The sequence below is a fragment of the Dendrobates tinctorius genome, unplaced genomic scaffold, assembly GCF_039654945.1.
Source record: "Dendrobates tinctorius isolate UK_male_01 unplaced genomic scaffold, ASM3965494v1 ptg000546l, whole genome shotgun sequence".
In the NCBI taxonomy this organism is placed as follows: domain Eukaryota; kingdom Metazoa; phylum Chordata; class Amphibia; order Anura; family Dendrobatidae; genus Dendrobates; species Dendrobates tinctorius.
Window position 1 is genome coordinate 536,278 of NW_027362204.1, and position 19,277 is coordinate 555,554.

At 47.5% G+C, this 19,277-nt stretch overlaps 1 long non-coding RNA gene across 1 annotated transcript; it reads right to left on the reverse strand.

The window, feature by feature from the left end:
* Positions 1 to 1,377: 1,377 nt before the first annotated feature.
* On the reverse strand, positions 1,378 to 10,812 carry LOC141078370 (uncharacterized). Its single transcript, XR_012227826.1, has 5 exons — positions 10,365 to 10,812; positions 9,347 to 9,489; positions 3,884 to 5,131; positions 3,722 to 3,808; positions 1,378 to 2,292 (listed from the first exon to the last, which is right to left on the reverse strand). It is a non-coding gene; the product is annotated as an uncharacterized lncRNA (long non-coding RNA).
* Positions 10,813 to 19,277: the final 8,465 nt, after the last annotated feature.

Consider the following 19,277-nt stretch of genomic DNA (forward strand, 5'->3'; position numbering starts at 1 on the left):
TCATGCAGACACGTTCCATGAGGCAGAACCAGAAAAGGAGCTCTTCAAGGTAATTATTGAACACTTCTATTTATATTAAATTCTTACTGTACTTGTCAGGGACTAGCCACACCAGCCACTGAGTTTGAAACTGTAGATAATTCTATTGTATGGAACTTTAAAAACTATTCTATGGATAGGGGATAACATTGGAAGAAAAAAAAAATCCTGCCACCGGCGCTCACCCTTTAATGTGATAGCCAGGACTCATGGAAAAACCTTAAAGCATAGTAACACTTTGCAGCATTTCTGTGAAGCATTACTGTACTTTGGCTGAGTGCCAGTATTCTAGAAGTGTGGATTTTTTTATGCATATCTTTCAGTTGTAACATCATTCCTTTTTCCTTCTAAGCACTAAAGAAACAAGTACATCGCAGATGAGGAGATGGAATATGAACCCTGTGGTCATGCTGAAGAGACTCCGAAGTTAAAGTTCATTTTTGTTTGCGTTTTAGGTGGGTACTCTAGCAACAGAAAAACAGCTTCCAGAAATATGTGATATTGAGGCTCAGCTCTATTGAGTTCAATGGAGCTGAGCATCATGACTTCACTTAACGCCAGTTTGGAAGTGGCAGTTTTTTGCAAGGAGGCAGCTGTTCTTCTAATACTATAGTTCACCTTTAATTGAGTCTATTCTAACTTTTTTTTTTCTCTTTTGCAGGTGAAATTTAGTCTTTTAAATAATGTGCATGTTGCTGCTCTGCAATGTTTTTGTTTATTAAACTAATGGTTTTTATTCTAGTGTATTGTTAAAGCGTAACTAAACTTTTTATATATATATATTCAGGGGGGGGTCTTCAAACTTGTGGCCCATCCACACATGCATATTGTTATCAAGTGTTTTGTGTGATTTCTGCAAATGTGGAATGCACACAAAATCCGTGTGTATCCTGCAATAAGTGTGCAGAAGGAGGTAAGTAATTAACCCTTGATGCCCCATCCACCTGTAACATCTGTGCTGGTATATCAGATAAGATGTTACAGGGTTAAAACACAGAAGTGACAGATCTGTCACTTCTCTGTGTGCAAAATTCACAGTAAATATGCAGGTGACTACATTGCATATTTACTGCAACGTGTACCAGTTTTATGTGCAAGAACCATCCATACGCATGTGTGGCTCAGCCCTTGGAATCCCCTGTTTCTTTCCAATGTGTGTGTGTATATATATATATATATATATATATATATATATATATATATATATATATATATATATATATATATATATTACACACACACATTGGAAAGAAACAGGGGATTCCAAGGGCTGAGCCACACATGCGTATGGATGGTTCTTGCACGTAAAACTGGTACACGTTGCAGTAAATATGCAATGTAGTCACCTGCATATTTACTGTGAATTTCGCACACAGAGAAGTGACAGATCTGTCACAGTAAATATATATATATAAAAATTTGTACGCTTTTAAGGCCTAGGGCTATCAGCAATGATGAAAAAAACCTGTCAATTGCTCTGGCATCATGGCCAAAGTGAGGACTATGCACAGGGATCTGAGCTGATAAATTTAAGGCCCATCCCTTGACAATGTCACTGGATTAATTGCCTGAGTAAATGCACTCTTATTTGAATTATATTTTTAACAGTTTGAGCTTTCGTTTTAATTCAATAAAATATTATTTAAGCTGGCTATGTTGTAGTTGTGTGTGGGCTATAGAAGACTTGTTTAATGGTATTAGGGTTTGTAAAGCCATCTTTGTACTCATGGCCTTCAGGTACTCTGTACTTTTATAGCACCTCTCACTCCCTACTAGTCATTAAGTACTTTAGCTTGCTTGTAGCTGTATTCACATAGCTGTGAGTTAGTTGCCTGAAAGACAAGGCATGAGCCCTAGTGCATGCACTGTCTGATTATCCAGGACCATTCTACTTTCATCTCCTTTTTCTGGCCTGTGACAGAAAAACACATATGAGAATAACCTCATCAGATACAATGGGTACAATTGCATTCTGTAACCTCTGGTCACACGGACACCTCATCATTATTCATTGTGCAAGTGTCAAGCTCCTAAAATTCACAGTAGAAAAAGTCCACAGGGTATGCTGACATGTACATAACATATTCATATCACCACTATACTATAGAAAAGGGAACAAAACCAAAGCAAACGTCATGTTATTTAGAGAAACAAACATAAAACTATATTTGGTCTTATTCCTGTGCTTTACAGCAATGGCATAGCTTCCTTTCTCCATCTTCATTATTGCCAATTTGTGAAACCGTATCCAAACTGGGGAGAGAAAAAAATTTGATCAATATTGCACAGTGCAACATTATACATAGTGACAGTCTGGTATGGCACCTCGGCAACATTGTCACCCACAAAATATTATACATTATATACTGTAATCAAAGATGCTTTTAGGCCATGTGCACACGATGCATTTTTCCCGCAGAACCGCACAGTGATTTACAGTAGCATGTAAATCTATGGAAAAAAAAAAATCTGTGCAGACGCTGCAGAAAGTGGGTGTGCGGTTTTCAAACAACTGCATGTGACTTCTTTTGTGCGGTTTTCTATCTCCCCATTCTCAAAAACCCCAGGGGGAAAACCGCACTGAAAAACCGCATCAAAACTGCACTAAAAAAGGAAGAAATCCGCAGGAAAAATGCAGCTCATTTGACCTGCGGATTTCGTGAATTCTGCGCAGAAAAATCCGCAGGAGGATTTTCCCCGTGTGCACATAGCCTTAGGCTGCGAGTCAGGTCACAATAGTAGCAGATAGGAAAGGAGATAACAAGTTAAGGGCTGTAGAAAACTTTGCTATGTGGAGTTTGCTCATTTTATTTTATAAAAATGTAATGTCTACCCCTCCGCATAGCAATGTTTTCTACACACCAACTCTTATCTCCTTTGTTATATGGGAGGTTCTGAGATGTCTGTGCCTGCAATCAGAAGGGTTGAATGTAGACAACCTGGCTGTGGAGATGTGCAAGTTTTTTTTCCAACTGATTTTATTTTATTTTTTCTTCACTACCTCCCCTACCACCTCCCACCCCAGTCAGTGAACAACTTTAATGGATCCTGTACTGATAGGCTGTGTACCTTCAGAGCAAAATACTTGTTTTCTGCCCAAGATTGCTGATCTAGAAGTTGCTCAGTGTTCATTGTCACTTTTTTTTTTTAAATCAAAGGGCTGGCTTTACACACCTGAATGACACCGCTGCTCAATGAGGCTTCTTGCAGGACCTTCAATGATGTTGGAGATCAAATGATCTCTGATGCTGTTGAAGGTCCTGAAGTACTGCAGGATGCCTCGGTCAGCATTCGGGTGAGCGTTTAACCCTTTTATCATATACCGGAGTGCTATTTGGTGAAGTGTCATGCATCGTGGTGTAGTACAAACCTCTTCACAGTGCTAATGCAGTGCAGACAAAAGACTGGAACTGTTCCCCAGCCAGTGTGCTAATGAAATACTGGCGATAGCATGTACTCAGCCAAACAAAACAACACTGCATGATCTGAGTGACTGAGGGAATATCATTTAGTGTCCGGTGTGTGGTCGTGCACAATTGGAACGATAGTCGCTCATCACCGACTACTGAGCGACAGTTGCTTAATAGTTGTGTGTAAAGTCACATTGACAATCGAGGTGCTAGATGGGCGTAATAGCCTGATAAATCATCCCGCGTAAAAGTAATTTAACAGGACTCCGTACCTTGGGTTTCAACTGGTATGCTTCATCCTGATGTTCCAGGGCATCGTTTATCAGTTTTAACATTCTGTACCGACGCCAACCTCTGACCTACAGAGAGAGTAATGTGGTTAAGAGGATGGAGAACAAATGGGAACGTGGATGAATATGTGAGCAGAACATTACCTGTATGGTAAACACCTCCACCTCCCTGGAACGCTTCACTTTTTCACCATTACATCAGAAATAGCTGAAACCGAATATGAAATGCTATTAAATATTGCATGTGACACCACAGCCTCATGTTCTTTTATGATTCAACCCACCTCTTTTTTGGGAAACATGGACCAATGATTCTTCATAATTGTAGTGTGCAAAATCCTACAAAAAATAAAGACATCTTAGGCTGTGTGCACACGCTGCGGATTTTGCTGCGGTTCCGCAGCGGTTTTGGCCGCTGCGGACCCGCAGCAGTTTTTGCTGCGGTGTACAGTACCATGATTCCCTATGGGAATCAAAAACCGCAGTGCAGACGGTGCGGAATTTTCCTCGCGGATTATCTGCGGTTTTCAATCCGCAGAAAGAATTGACATGTCAATTCTTTCTGCGGATTCTCCTGCGGTTTGCCATCTCCTCCATTGAGGAGATGAAAAACCGCAGGGCAAAACCGCAGAGCAATCCGCAGGTCTTTTGACCTGCGGTTTCACCTGCGGATTTTACAAAATCCGCGCGGATGAATCCGCACATAATCCGCAGCATGTGCACATAGTTAAGGACAAGGAATCTGGGTCAATTCGAATTGTACTTCAGAGCATGTGCCATTTTGAAGCCTCTCTGTAAAAAATGCTATAAATTATAGGAAGCATGCTCATCAACACATGTACTATTTGCCAGTGCGCTTTTCCTACTATGCCATTCATTTAGGACTTCTGGTAATTTGTAGGTGAAAAAATTGTCAAAGTCCTAAATTAATGGGATTCATCATAGGGAGCTAAGCGATTATATCTCCGTGGCTGATGCACACAGAATCTAGATCTTTAACAGGGTGAGTACAGAGTCTCCCACAAATTTTAAGACCCTCACTGCCCTGCAGTGACTTGAATTCCAGAGAAATTTGCCCAAAACGGACCACCCTTATCCACTTTCCAATGCATATCTATGAGAAAAAAAATGCCCAAAATCTGGGGTCACTGCTCTGCCTTCATAAGCCCTGGACACTAGCACTTTTAGGGGAAGAAAGCCCAGGCACTGCACTTCAAATAGACACCAAAACCGGGTTGCTGATTTATGTACTTACAGTTTGTCTCTCAGCCATCTTTCCTCGTAGGCAGTTTGAAAGCAAGTAAAGACATGCCCCATATTCAAATCCTCACCTCAACTTCCTCCTCATCATGATTGGCTGTGCTGTCACTACTCAAGTTTAAGAACACACCCCTTAAAGAAATAGAAAAATAAATATTGAGTTAAACAATAAAAGGATTCGAACCCTAGTCACTGCAAGAAAAAGGCAGCTCCACGTCTTCTTGTGCCACCTAGGTACAAGAGGAAGTGTAACCACCTAATCAAAGTGGTATCTCCGTTCCATTTAAATTACTATATCGAGATCCGGGTAACAGCCGCATACACGCCCCGTTCGTTAACCAGGCCTTGACCATCCAATTTGCATTGAACCTTGGGTGCCGGAGGTCTTGGTCTCATTTCTCTGGAACCACAATTTGCAGCCACATGCTTTTGGTGTCTATTTGAAGGGCACACCTTGGGATTTCTTCCCGTAAAAGGGCTAGCATCAGACCATTGAACCCTCGAAGTTTTGGCATGTTTTTCTTGTAGACATGCATTGGAAATCGATCATATCTCCGTGGCGGTGGCAGTCGGCCACTAGATCTTTCGGAGGGTGAGGGCACGGTGCCCCCCCACACATTTCAGGGCCCCCTCTTCTCGCTGGCACTTTTGGAGAATATCATTCATTTTGCCTAAAACAAAAGTAAAACGCCACATTAAATCGAAAACCACTAACGCAACGTGGAAAAAAAGCACGCCATTGTTTTCTGGGTGAAATTCTCTATTCGATTGACATATCACATGCCAGGGGGAAAATGTTTCGCACCCCCCGCTCCCTGTCAAAATGGCCGACGTTTTCATCTTTTTGCTGGGTAGCTCCGCAGCCTAAGCGCACAGTGACGAGCCACTTTGGGGGATGAAAACCGAGGGAATTCCCCAGATTTTAAGACCCGTTTCGCCCGGCTGCGACTTGCGGTTCCGGAGAACCTAGGCCCTGGCTCTGAGGACCACCACTCCCGTGCCGTAAGCGCCAGACATTAGTCGCTCCCAGGGTGGACTGCTGAGAGTCTCCGCTATGAAAAAGACACCAAAACTGGGTTGCTGTGACTTGTGGTTCAAGAGAAACAGACCCAGAACCGCGAGCTCCCCCCACGTTCCATCCAAAGGATAGTATCGAGAGCCCGGTAACACACGTAGTATATTCACGTTTCATATTGGAATATTGTCCAGGATGCCTCCTACAAACAGAGACATCACTTGTCCCCCTGCTGCCCAGGGAATTTGATTTCTGGGGTCAGTGCATGGCTGTCCATTGATAAAAAAGGATCCTGGTGGTGCAGGCTTGAGGGGGAACAAATGCCCAACAGAGCAGCACACAGCCCCAATAAATGTTCCCTCACATCAGTCTGGTAATTAGCTTTCAAATGACACCCAAGTGGCCCCTCTGGCTTTACCAGAAGTCGCACCAGGGGCCCAATATCTGATTTGGACAGCAGATTTGAAAAGACATTTTGAGGCCTTGGGTCGGTTTTGAGCTTCTGAAACCTCACAATTACCCAGCAGAAGGTACCAGGCCAACCAAACTTGGCAGGAATATTGTCCAGGATGCCTCCTTCAAACAGAGACATCACTTGTCCCCCTGCTGCCCAGGGAATTTGAATTCAGGGGTCAGAGGATGGCTGTCCACTGATGAAAAGGATTCAGGTGGTGAAGGCCTGAGGGGGAAAAAATGCCCAACAGAGCAGCACACAGCCCCAATAAATGTTCCCTCACATCAGTCTGGTAGTTAGCTTTCAAATGACACCCCAGTGGTCCCTCTGGCTTTAACAGAGGTCGCACCAGGTGCCCAATATCTGATTTGGACAGCAGATTTGAAAAGACATTTTGAGGTCTTGGGTCGGTTTTGAGGTTCTGAAACCCCACAACTACCCAGCAGAAGGTACCAGGCCAACCAAACTTGGCAGGAAAATTGTCCAGGATGCCTCCTACAAACAGAGACATCACTTGTCCCCCTGCTGCCCAGGGAATTTGAATTCTGGGGTCAGAGCATGGCTGTCCATTGATGAAAAGGATCCTGGTGGTGCAGGCTTGAGGGGGCACAAATGCCTAACAGAGCAGCACACAGCCCCAATAAATGTTCCCTCACATCAGTCTGGTAATTAGCTTTAAAATGACACCCCAGTGGCCCCTCTGGCTTTACCAGATGTCGCACCAGGGGCCCAATATCTGATTTGGACAGCAGATTTGAAAAGACATTTTGAGGCCTTGGGTCGGTTTTGAGGTTCTGAAACCCCACAACTACCCAGCAGAAGGTACCAGGCCAACCAAACTTGGTAGGAAATCAAATTCGATGGGGAGCAGGGGGAAAAGTGATGTCTCTGTGAGGCATCCTGTCAAAATCAGATATTGGGCCCCTGGTGCGACTTCTGGTAAAGCCAGAGGGGCCACTGGGGTGTTAATTGAAAGCAAATTACCACACAAATGTGAGGGAACATTTATTGGGGCTGTGTGCTGCTCTGTTGGGCATTTGTGCCCCCTCAAGCCTGCACCACCAGGACCATTTTTATCCATGGACAGCCATGCTCTGACCCCCTGAAATCAAATTCCCTGGGCAGCAGGGGGACAAGTTATGACTCTGTTTGAAGGAGGCATCCTGGAGAATATTCCTGCCAAGTTTGGTTGGCCTGGTACCTTCTGCTTGGTAGTTGTGGGGTTTCAGAACCTCAAAACCGACCCAAGGCCTCAAAATGTCTTTTCAAATCTGCTGTCCAAATCAGATATTGGGCCCCTGGTGCGACTTCTGTAAAATCCAGAGGGGCCACTGGGGTGTCATTTGAAAGCTAATTACCATACTGATGTGAGGGAACATTTATTGCGGCTGTGTGCTGCTCTGTTGGGCATTTGTTCCCCCTCAAGCCTGCACCACCAGGATCCTTTTCATCAATGGACAGCCATGCTCTGACCCCAGAATTCAAATTCCCTGGGCAGCAGGGGGACAAGTGATGTCTCTGTTTGTAGGAGGCATCCTGGACAATTTTCCTGCCAAGTTTGGTTGGCCTGGTACCTTCTGCTGGGTAGTTGTGGGGTTTCAGAACCTCAAAACCGACCCAAGGCCTCAAAATGTCTTTTCAAATCTGCTGTCCAAATCAGATATTGGGCCCCTGGTGCGACTTCTGGTAAAGCCAGAGGGGCCACTGGGGTGTCATTTGAAATCTAATTACCAGACTGATGTGGGGAAATATTTATTGGGGCTGTGTGCTGCTCTGTTGGGCATTTGTTCCCCCTCAAGCCTGCACCATTAGCCGGCTCTCACTGTTGAATGTGACATACTGAGGATGAGAGCCGGCTAGCCTAAGCGCACAGTGACGAGCCACTTTGGGGGATGAAAACCGAGGGAATTCCCCAGATTTTAAGACCCGTTTCGCCCGGCTGCGACTTGCGGTTCCGGAGAACCTAGGCCCTGGCTCTGAGGACCACCACTCCCGTGCCGTAAGAGCCAGACATTAGTCGCTCCCAGGGTGGACAGCTGAGAGTCTCCACTACGAAAAAGACACCAAAACTGGGTTGCTGTGACTTGTGGTTCAAGAGAAACAGACCCAGAACCGCGAGCTCCCCCCCACGTTCCATCCACAGGATAGTATCTAGATCCCGGTAACATACGTGGTATAGCCACGTTTCTTACCCAGACCTCGACTTGCCTGATGGCATTGGCATGTCGAGAACCGGGTAACGACCGTGGCAAATGGCCGTCGCTTACCGGGCCCTCGACGTGCCAATTGGCATGGAAGGGGAGATTTTTCGGAGGGTGAGGGCACGGCGCCCCCCCACATTTTAGGGACCACTCTTATCACAGGCACTGAGTGAGACTGCCAGGGACTCTGCGGCACTGCCAGGGACTCTGCGGCACTGCCAGGGACTCTGCGGCACTGCCAGGGACTCTGCGGCACTGCCAGGGGGCAGGTTGTCAGGGGCTGCAGGAGCCCGGGGGCAGGTTGTCAGGGGCTGCAGGAGCCCGGGGGCAGGTTGTCAGGGGCTGCAGGAGCCCGGGGGCAGGTTGTCAGGGGCTGCAGGAGCCCGGGGGCAGGTTGTCAGGGGCTGCAGGAGCCCGGGGGCAGGTTGTCAGGGGCTGCAGGAGCCCGGGGGCAGGTTGTCAGGGGCTGCAGGAGCCCGGGGGCAGGTTGTCAGAGGGCGGAGGAGGCTGTGGCAGGCCGCAATGCTGTGTAGGACGCTGTGTGGTGCTGGAGAGTGCTACAGAGCCACACAGCTCTCTGGTGTCATGACAGGTGACTGTATATACATGTATACACATACATGAATGTACGTGTCATGACAGCTACTTTGACGATACGTACATGGATTTTTACTTACCCAAACAAAGGATGAAGAGGCTAGCTGGTCCACATTATGATGGAGGCCGGAGAGCATCGTCCCTCCATCGTGATGTCGTCCAGCAGGGAAATTTGTTGTCCTTGCCACATGGAGCCAGTTCAGTCTCTGAGATGCCTTGTTAACTAGTTGAAAAAAAAAAGGAAATTATTGAATTTTAAAATTATTTTTATTCTAAATCCTATTAATTCTATTAATACATTAAATATGAATCTTCATCCATGAGTGTATGTTTCCAGCAGACACAGCGCGCGGTGGCGGCTTCCTCAAGTGTTACCTGTGGGTTATGCTCTGTTAGCTAATGACAAACAGGGAAAGAAAAAAAAATGAATTATCGAATTATTGTATTTTACTATTATTTCTATTCTAAGCCCTGCTAGTGTTCACAGCAGTGATAACACAGCCCCCTGCATGTCAGCTCACCCTCCCACCCACCGGGACAGCCTGTATCCCCGCCGTGCCCCCCACAGCTGACCCCATATACTGTGCTGAGCATCCCCTCCCTCCACCCCAACTGGACAGCCTGTATCCCTGCCGTGCCCCCCACAGCTGACCCCATACTCTGTGCTGAGCTACCCCTCCCTCCACCCCACCGGGACAGCCTGTATCCCTGCCATGCCCCACACAGCTGACCCCATACACTGTGCTGAGCTTCCCCTCCCCCCACCCCACCGGGACAGCCTGTATCCCTGCCATGCCCCACACAGCTGACCCCATACACTGTGCTGAGCTTCCCCTCCCTCCACCCCACCGGGACAGCCTGTATCCCTGCCATGCCCCACACAGCTGACCCCATACACTGTGCTGAGCTTCCCCTCCCTCCACCCCACCGGGACAGCCTGTATCCCTGCCATGCCCCACACAGCTGACCCCATACACTGTGCTGAGCTTCCCCTCCCTCCACCCCACCGGGACAGCCTGTATCCCTACCATGCCCCACACAGCTGACCCCATACAGTAGCTATGTATTGGTGGTGCCCATAGGGGTGTACATACTTACCAGCAGGCGGCTTCCAAGCTTTAAATTTCCCACAGCACACAGAGCCCGGCGAGATGGACAGTGACCCGGCCTCACAGGACGCTGGCCCCGCCCCCGCCCACACTGTGCAGAGAACAGGGGATTGAGTGACAAGCTGCCCGGCCGCGTCACACATCTCCCCGCCCCTCCCACTCCACTGCCCTATGTCACACACAGGCTCACAGAGCGCTGACACCCGACCTTCCTCCTCCGGACGCACACCACTGACTCCCACCCCGGCCAGACAGCATGGCACAAGGGGGATGAATGGGATGAATGTCTGGCGACAAAAGGAAATAGCCCCGCCCCCATACCCGCCCACCGGCCACACAGTGCAGAGAACAGGGGATTGAGTGACAAGCTGCCCGGCCGCGTCACACATCTCCCTACCCCTACCACTCCACTGCCCTATGTTACACTCAGTCTGGCAGACCTGCCCCCGGTCTCCTGCAGCCCCTGACAACCTGCCCCCGGTCTCCTGCAGCCCCTGACAACCTGCCCCCGGTCTCCTGCAGCCCCTGACAACCTGCCCCCGGTCTCCTGCAGCCCCTGACAACCTGCCCCCGGTCTCCTGCAGCCCCTGACAACCTGCCCCCGGTGTCCTGCAGCCCCTAACAACCTGCCCCCGGTCTCCTGCAGCCCCTGACAACCTGCCCCCGGTGTCCTGCAGCCCCTGACAACCTGCCCCCGGTCTCCTGCAGCCCCTGACAACCTGCCCCCGGTGTCCTGCAGCCTCTGACAACCTGCCCCCGGTCTCCTGCAGCCCCTGACAACCTGCCCCCGGTCTCCTGCAGCCTCTGACAACCTGCCCCCGGTCTCCTGCAGCCCCTGACAACCTGCCCCCGGTCTCCTGCAGCCCCCTGACAACCTGCCCCCGGTCTCCTGCAGCCTCTGACAACCTGCCCCCGGTCTCCTGCAGCCCCTGACAACCTGCCCCCGGTCTCCTGCAGTCCCCTGACAACCTGCCCCCGGTCTCCTGCAGCCCCTGACAACCTGCCCCCGGTCTCCTGCAGCCCCTGACAACCTGCCCCCGGTCTCCTGCAGCCTCTGACAACCTGCCCCCGGTCTCCTGCAGCCCCTGACAACCTGCCCCCGGTCTCCTGCAGCCTCTGACAACCTGCCCCCGGTCTCCTGCAGCCCCCTGACAACCTGCCCCCGGTCTCCTGCAGCCTCTGACAACCTGCCCCCGGGTTCCTGCAGCCGGTTCCTTCAAAAAAGCTATTTAAAAATGTCATTTAAGGCAAAGCTTTACTGAAAGACATTAGCATTCTATTAAATAAGGCAATCCTGCCACCTTGTGGTCTCTGATTAAAAAAAAAATACAATGATGACACCTGGTGTTCATTGCGGTACTGCAGACCAATGTCAAAATTGAGCGCCCGGTAAACTGCGTGAAATGGGCGTGAAAAGGGGCCGGCGGTTGAGTGCCTGGTAAGGGACGGAAATTTTCGTGTTCTACGATTTGCGCCAAATTTGTACCGGCGGGCCGTCGGGCACTCGGGAACGCGTTGGCGGCACCAAAAGCTACCTCAAAGCTACGTAGCGGGCTAAACACGCACCTCAGCAAAAAAGATCCCACCAGAGTCAAGCTGTTGAGTATGGTGAAGCCTACAGAGAACCTGATGCTGAAGAGCTGGAGAGTGTGGAGTTCTCTTAAGTTCTAGAGAGTAGAAAGGTACCTAAGGGTGACCGGGCAGAGCCTCAAGAGAGGTTGAAGGTGTCGAGTATGAAAGCTGCCAACTCCACGCAGCTGGATCAGGTGCGTCACCTGGAGTCCGAGCTCTCGGTAGTCAAGGCTCAGCTCAGAGAGAAGGATGCGCAGGAGCAGAAGCTGCTCCATACCCTCCACTCCACCGAGGAGAAGCTGTGCTCTGCTTGGCAGGAGAATGCAGAAAACGTGTCTCAGCTGGAAATGACCTGCTGGAACAAAGTGCAGGAGTTCCAGGACCTCGCCAAAGAGTTGTCTCGGGAGTAGGAAAAAGTGACAGATTTACAAGCCGAAGTAAAGCATTTGAAGGAACAAAAATCTGACAAAAACTCAGTTTTTGAGTCTGGGAGCAAGAACAGTGATTCTTCAGAGAGCCCAGCAGAGACCCTAGAGGCAGTCGAAGGTAATGGATGGAAGACCCAAGAGAAAGCTAAACCTGGTGATGAAGGAACAGATAGAACTCTCAAGCAGCAGAGTTTGGGTGGGCAAGCTGGCCCATCTGAAAATATAATTAAAGAAGTTATGGTGCGACACATGCTGGCCAAAAGAGAACAGGATCATGAAATAAAGATGCTTAAAGAGACGGTAAAAGAGCATGTCGAACGAGAAAGGGTCCTGGGCACAGAGTGGATGAGCTGGAGAAGGAAGTCTCTGAGCTCAGAGGTCACCTGTCAAAGTGTCAAACCGTGAACAAGGCCACATTTGAAGATATGGTGGTGCTCAGAGAAGCATTAGGAGGACTTCTACAAGAGAAGGAGTTGGTGGTCGCAGACTTACAGCGGCAGTGCCAGAGTGGTAATGAGGCAAAGCTGTAAAGGCCCATCTTGGCAAAGGGTCTTGAAGAGGGTAAAGCTCAGGGAGAGTTTGCACTAAGAGCTGGACAAGACAATCAGCCAGTCATGGCAGATGTCTTGATGGAAATGTCCTAGGCAAAACAGGAGCCGTCCGTCCGTGAAGAGAATAGCACTTTGAAATTCAAGTGAGTTGTTGAGGTACCCGAGGACCTGAGAGAGGCATGTGCCAGGCAGTCTGTGCTTGAAGAATTCAAGAAGGCTGTGGGGGCGTGTAAGGTGTACTGGCCCCCAGAAGCTAAACAGTTACTGGTACTGTCCACAAATGATGTCACAGCGAGGAGAGTAGCTATCCTGAGTGGAGATGTGTGCGTGCAACGTGGATGTTTCGATTGAGGAATGAAGACGCTGCTAGGCAGCTGGAGCATATGAGGAAAGCTCAGAGTCTTCTGCCTATTCCTATGGTGGAAAAAGTCATTGGAAGAAATGGTTGAGCCATGCAAGAGATGGTGGATAAGTCTGGAGTGGTGAGATTAAGAATTCCAGGTGACCATGAAGACCAGAAACCCAGAGAAAAGGGTATGATTCGATTCTTCGTCTTGGGTACGATGGAGAGTCTCGGAGCTATACTCTGTTGGAGTATCGAATGGTTTTTTAGAATCATAGAATCATAGAATGGTAGAGTTGGAAGGGACCTCCTGGGCCATCTGGTCCAACCCCCTGCTCAAAGCAGGATTCGCTAAATCATCCCAGTTAGATGTCTGTCCAGCCTCTGTTTGAAGACTTCCATTGAAGGAGAACTTACCACTTCTCGTGGCAGCCTGTTCTACTCATTGATCACCCTTACTGTCAAAAAGTTTTTTCTAATATCTAATCTGTGTCTCCTCCCATTCAGCTTCATCCCATTGCTTCTAGTCTTTCCTTGTGCAAATGAGAATAAAGTTGATCCTTCTACAATGTGACAGCCCTTTAGATATTTGTAGACAGCTATTAAGTCTCCTCTCAGTCTTCTCTTTTGCAAACTAAACATTCCCAAATCCTGCAACCTTTCTTCATAAGACAGGGTTTGCAGACCGGTCACCATTCTGGTCGCTCTTTTCTGAACTTGCTCCAGTTTGTTGATGTCTTTTTTAAAATGTGGTGCCCAAAATTGGACACAATATTCCAGATGAGGTCTGACCAAAGAGGAGTAGAGGGAAATAATTACTTCACGTGATCTAGACTGTATGCTTCTGTTAATACATCCTAGAATTGCATTTGCCTTTTTTGCTGCTGCATCACACTGTTGACTCATATTCAGTCTGTGATCTATTAGTATACCCAAGTCTTTTTCACATGTGCTGTCACTTAGCCCTATTCCTCCCATTCTATATATGCTTTTTTCATTTTTATTGCCCAGATGTAGTACTTTGCATTTCTCCCTGTTAAAAACCATTCTGTTAGTTGCTGCCCACTTCTCCAGTTTATTTAAATCTTTATGAATCCTCTCTCTCTCTTCTCTAGTATTAGCTATCCCTCCTAGCTTTGTGTCATCAGCAAATTTAATCAGTTTACCCTCAATTCCTTCATCTAAATCGTTGATAAAGATGTTGAACAATACAGGGCCCAGGACAGAGCCCTGTGGTACCCCACTTGAGACATTCTTCCAACTGGATGTGCAGCCATTTACGACCACTCTTTGGGTCCGATCACTAAGCCAGTTATGAATCCACCTAACAGTTGCCTTGTCCATTCCATACTTAGTCATTTTTTCAATAAGGATTGTATGAGAGACTTTGTCAAATGCTTTGCTGAAGTCAAGATATACTATATCTACAGCATTTCCTTGATCCACCCAATCAGTAATACCGTCATAGAAGGAAATTAAATTAGTCTGACATGACTTATTAGTTACAAACCCATGCTGACTCTGTTTAATCACTTCATTCTTATCTAGGTATTGACATACATGTTGTTTAATAATTTGTTCAAAGATCTTTCCTGGTATAGAAGTCAGACTCACCGGCCTATAGTTGCCTGGGTCCACCTTCTTCCCCTTTTTGAAGATAGGAACAACATTTGCTCTTCTCCAGTCTTCTGGCACTTCTCCTGTTCTCCAAGAATTTTCAAAGATTATGGAGAGGGGTTCAAAAATTTCTTCTGCTATCTCCTTCAGTACTCTGGGGTGTAATTCATCTGGACCTGGAGACTTGAATTCATTTAGGTTAGCTAAGTGTTTCCTCACTATCTTTCTGTTTATAGATATCCTGGATTCTTCTATTCCCTTAATAGGACAGTGAATAACAGTTGATGTTACATTTCCTTTCTGAGAGAAAACAGATGCAAAATAGGAATTTAAAAGTTCAGCCTTCTCAACATCCTGTCTTACCATTTCATCATTTTCATCCTGTAAAAATCCTATAGCATCTTTGACTTTTCTTTTACTTTTGACATATCCCCAAAATCCTTTATTATTGCTTTTGACATCTCTTGCAAGCCTCAATTCATTTTCAGCTTTAGATAATCTGATTTGTGCCCTGCAGGTTCTGCAGACAGCATTATATTCTTCTTTAGATATGCCTCCCTCTTTCCATTTTATAAACATTTTTTTCTTCCTTTTTAGCATGTGCTTAAGTTCTGTGTTCATCCATCCTGGTTTCCTTAAATGCTGAATGGTGTATCTAAAGGAGATAGAGCAGTTAAGGCTCGAAAGATTGCTTCTTACAGGACAGCTTTGCCACATTGGTGGATGATGGCTGCCGCCTTCAACCCAAGGTAATGGGAACTGAAGGGGCCCTCCAAATAATGGAATTGCTGACAGCCAAAGACATCTAGAAAGAAGAAACCTTGGAAGTTCAGGAAGGAAAACAAGGATGTCAAGAATCTGAAAATGGCAGATCTACTCTCAGGGCAAAGCTGAAGGACCTGGACAATAGCCCCTGTAACATACTAGATGTGTCAGACTCAGACAGTAGGTTCGACTGTAAGTGAGTCTCGTGACTGCACCAACCATTGGAAGCGGTCATGGAGAGAAAGGTCGGGTGAAGGTTATACTTGAGAAATGTGGTGACTAAAAAGGGTCTGGTGACACAGACAGACTGTGACTCAAGGGCTCAAGGGCTGAAGCTCAAAGCCTACATACGGACCTCTGGGGGCAGGGGAGGCCTAACAAATTGATGACTATGAAACGTAAGGCGACAAAGAATTTAGTGACTGATGGACTATGTTTTCGGGACTGAGAAGGCCCTCTCGACAGGTAGGGCATGGTGACATGCGTGACATGTCTCGAGGCCCCTGGTTTATGTCAAGTGTTCAACCCCACAAGTTTGAACAGAGGGGGGTATGTGAGACAGTGACTGGTGTTGTGGTGAATGGACGGTATGTGTTGCAGAGGAGAAGGTCCTCTGGGCTCTTAGCCTGTTGCTCTGGGACCTGTACTTCCATGAGACTTATTTAGCTTATAAGGCATTGTGCTTACAGGGTTAGCCAGAGAGCTGGGCGGATCTGGCTAGTCACAGACCTCCAATCAAGGGGTGGGTCTCATACGTTATAATGAGACTGTGGTTTAGTCACATGGTCTCTGTGTTGGAAGGTCCTGCAAGAGGACTGGATTCCTGAATAGCACATGGTGAGGCCATGTACCTGCAGTCTGTGATGGCTAACTGCATTGGGGAAGCTACCGACCTTCGCCCTTCTGAGGGTCTGGAACTGTCGGGTTTGACCTGCTGAGCCAGTCATTGCCCGGGACAGGGATTCCAGTTAGGCAGCTTCCCTGGAAGCCAGGACTGACAAAAAGACAGCATGTGGAGCTGAGCTCCTGGAAGCTAACCTCAGACAAGGGGGTTGTAAGAATGGCAGGGAGGTATATCTGCTACATGAGCAGACTGGTGTCTTGTTATGTTCATGAATGTAACTAAACGGTCTGTAGTCTATCCGGTTTATGCCGTGTCTAAATTAACCGGATGGTCTGTTTAAGTGAGAAACCGTTCCTGTGTGCCTTAATCCTGTTGCCAAGTGAGTGACCCCAAACCATACAGTGAGCATTATCTTATGCCTCCACACAAAATACCCCCCCACACATAGTAACACCCACCCACACTAAATACTCCCCACTCACACTGTAATACCACCCCCCCACACACAGTAAATACCACACACACACAAACACAGTAATCTCACCTACTCCTCCAATTATTATTTATTTATATAGCACCATTGATTCCATGGTGCTGTTCATGAGAAGGAGTTACGTCAAAACACAAATATCACTTAGGCTGGGTTCACACGTAGCGGAACTCTCGCGGAAATTACCGCGAGAATTCCGGAATTCCATTCCGCGGGAAAATCGCATTTTAAATTCCGGCGATTTTCCCACAGAAAAACTAGCATTTTGCAAGCGTATTTGGCTTGCAGAATTGCTAGCGTTTTCCAAGCGATCTGTAGCATCGCTTGGAGAACTGATTGACAGGTTGGCCACACTCGTCAAACATAGTGTTTGACGAGTGTGACCAACTTTTTACTATTGAGGCTGCCTATGCGGCATCAATAGTAAAAGAATGTAAAAAATAATAATAAAAAAAAAATATTGTTATTCTCACCTTCCGATGTCCCGCGCAGCCTTCCCGCCTCTCTCCACGCTCCTGGTCCCAGTAATCATTTGCGACAATTACCGCGATGACGTCCGTTCTCACGTGATCGTGACGTCTCGCGGTCATTCGCGATAACGTTGTGCGAATGACCGTGAGAACGGACGTCATCGCTCGCAAAGGCTTACTGGGACCGGGAGCGTGGAGAGAGGCGGGAAGCCTGCGCGGGATGTCGGAAGGTGAGAATAACAATATTTTTTATTTTAAATTCTATTTTTTACAGGGATATGGTACCCAAAGCCCGGAGGACAGTATCCTCTCCTCCGGACCGTGGGTGCCATCCGCAAATGTTCTGCTTACTTTTCGCATGGTGTGCACAGCCACATGCGGAAAGTAAGCAGAACAATGCATTCCTATGGGTGTGGGATCGCCGCGATTCCGCAAAATTAATGAGCATGCTGCGTTTTTTACCACGAAGCAATTTTGCAGCGGTAAAAACCGCAGCATTAGCACAGCATTGCGGAATCCCATAGGAATGCATGGGATGCTTATGTTTCACGTTTTCGCGGCAAAAACGCTCGGAAAATACCGCCGCGGAAACGCGAAAAAACGGTACGTGTGAACGAGGCCTCACAGAAGACAAAGAAACAATGACAGACTAGTACAGAGGGAAGAAGTCCCTGCCTCTTGCCTGATTACATTCTACAGGATTATGGGGAAGGAGACAGAAGGTTGGGGGTTGCAGTAGCTCCGATGGTGTTGATGTGGCAGCGTGGTCATTACAGGTTGTACGCTTTCTTGAAGAGATGGGTTTTCAAGTTCCACTTGAATGATCCAATTGTGGTGGCTAATCAGATGTGTTGGGGCACACAGTTCCAGAAGATGGGGGATATTCAGGAGAAGTCTTGGAAGCGATTGGGTGAGGAGTGAGTAAGCATGAAGGAGAGAAGGAGGTCTTGGGAGGACCAGAGATTACGTGAGGGAAGATATTGGGAGATTAGTTCGGAACAATACAGAGGAGAAAGGTTATGGATGGCTTTGTAGGTCAGTGTTAGTAGTTTGAACAGGATGTGCTCGGAAATTGGATGCCAGTGAAGGGATTTGCAAAGGGGGGAAGCAGGGAAGTAGAGAGGACAGAGATGAATTAGTCTGGCAGCACTTTTAAGGACAGAATGGAGAGGTGCAAGAGGGTTAGAATGTAGGCCACAGAGAAGAATGTTGCAGTAGTCAAGGTGGGAGATGATTAGGGCATGCACAAGCATTTTAGTAGATTGAGGGTTGAGGAAAGAATGTAGTCTGGAAATATTTTTTAGCTAGAGGTGACAGGAGGTGGCGAGAGCTTGGATGTGCAGTTTGAAGGACAGGGCGGAGTCAGGGGTTACTCCGAGGCAGCAGACTCCTGGTACAGGGGAAAGTGTGATGTCACTTATTGTGATAGATAGATCCAATCTTAGGTGTCTTCAGCTCCACTAGCATGAAGCACTTACCACCATTGTGCCTCAGGGAGTGACATCATCAGCGTGATCACATGACCTGATCACGCAGCTAGAGTCGCTCTGAAAGATGCGAGTGCAATTGAATACTGGGAGCCGGCAAGCTGCAGCCTCTCTGTGCCGTCTGTCAACTTGAGGTGCAGGGGCAGAGCTTCACGGAGGAAGCCAGCAGCCCTCCGCACATCAGCCATACACTAGTGTGAAACTAGCCTTAAACAAATACTTTTTTATGTACCCTTTGAATTTATGACAACATTAAGTGTTGTTGGGTAGGAGTATTTCAGCATGACAAACCTAGAAATTGCAATCTTTGTTCACTCTGCCTTGCATAGCGCTCC